Below are 1,429 nucleotides of genomic sequence, written 5' to 3'. Positions count from 1 at the left end.
AGGGCACCCACACCCTCAGGTGAGTCCAAACACCTGGAGGCGGGGCCGTGCTCTTCTCTCACCAGATCACCTCCTTGTCTTAAAAAGTCGTCTTGGTCGCCTTGGTCGCCATGATGACGTCAGGTTACTGTGGTAACGGCGATACGCAAGCTGTTTCCCCACACCGGAACCGCCTACACAAAATCCTTCCCTCACCTTCTCTGAAAACAAACAAACAAATCCTTCCTCCTGCAGGCCACCATCTAAGACACTGCCAATTAGACAAACTAGTCTGGGATGCAGGAAGTTGGTGGAATTCTGGTCCGGTTGTGCGACTCGGAGGATTTGCGAGTTCGAGGCTGACCTCAACAACTTTGCGAGGCCCTATGCAACTTAGTGAGACCTTCTCTCAAAAAAAAAAAATAAATAAAAAGGGCTGGGGATGTTGCTCAGTGGTTAAGTACCCCTGGGTTCAATTCCTGGTATTATAATAATAATGATGATGATGATGATGATAAACAAATAAGCCAACATATCTATTGCATGCATGTGCATTTCCACATGCATAGAAAAATTGTATGCCAAGTACAGACCAAAAACTCAAGTATGGACCAAATGTTAGCAGGGATTACCTCTAGGGAATAGAATGGAGGAATGGTGGTCAGGAAAAGAGTTTTGATTTTTACTAGCTGTGAGGCATTAAAGACACATAAATTTATAAATTTATAACCATTTCAAAAAAGCATGTGTGGAAGATATTCTAACAAGCAGTAGGGTACAGAGGAGAATAAAATTTATATTCAATATCCACTCAAAACACATTTATCTAATTCTTTGTTCTATTAAAACTGATATAGAAATGTTAATTAGCTCCATATGGTTTATGATGTAAAAATGCAAAAAATAAAATCATGGTTAGTGGGATACAGCTTAAAAATTTAAATAAATGTGATCTATGTTCCTTCCAAACTATAGCTCATCAAGGAAAAACATTATGCTCTGGTGAATAATAATATATCTTGAATAACATGCAAATGGTCAGGAACCATGGATCGATGGGTATGATTGTAAGAGGGAAAATGGCATGGGGAAATATGGAGTTTTTGTCACAAAGAGAACCAGGATTTCTAAATATTTTAGCTTGTTTCAGAACCATACAAGGATACTGGGGCCATATGTCTCAGTGACTTTTGCCCTCATTTAGTGGGACTGATTGCTCAACTGGAACACCAGGAAGGATAACTTATCCCTCATCCCTCTTCACCTCAGGCAATACATTCACTTGGGAAAATAATTAAGAGAGTCCCACCATCCAGCCCCAAGTCCTGTCGTATGTCCTCACCACCACTGCCACCAGGCCCATATTAAGTTTCTGTAGTGAAAATCTAATGTTCTGTTACTTCAGGCCACTTCACATGGATGCTCCACTCCATTCCACTCTGGGTATAGC

General features: G+C 40.8%; 1 long non-coding RNA gene across 2 annotated transcripts in view; it reads right to left on the bottom strand.

Moving 5' to 3' along the window:
• The window catches only part of LOC125614306, a 9,600-nt gene extending 9,353 nt beyond the window's left edge, over positions 1-247 (bottom strand). Inside the window, exon 1 of one of the 2 annotated variants that reach the window (XR_007344919.1) lies at positions 63-247. This is a non-coding gene — a long non-coding RNA (uncharacterized LOC125614306). The remainder of the gene's footprint in view (positions 1-62) is intronic. The other variant, XR_007344920.1, reaches the window with a different exon arrangement.
• Between the last annotated feature and the right edge of the window lie 1,182 nt (positions 248-1,429).

The sequence above is a fragment of the Marmota marmota genome, unplaced genomic scaffold, assembly GCF_001458135.2.
Source record: "Marmota marmota marmota unplaced genomic scaffold, marMar, whole genome shotgun sequence".
Lineage (NCBI taxonomy): Eukaryota > Metazoa > Chordata > Mammalia > Rodentia > Sciuridae > Marmota > Marmota marmota.
The sequence above is the reverse complement of the archived record's forward strand: the minus strand, read 5'-3'. Positions and strand labels throughout refer to the sequence as shown.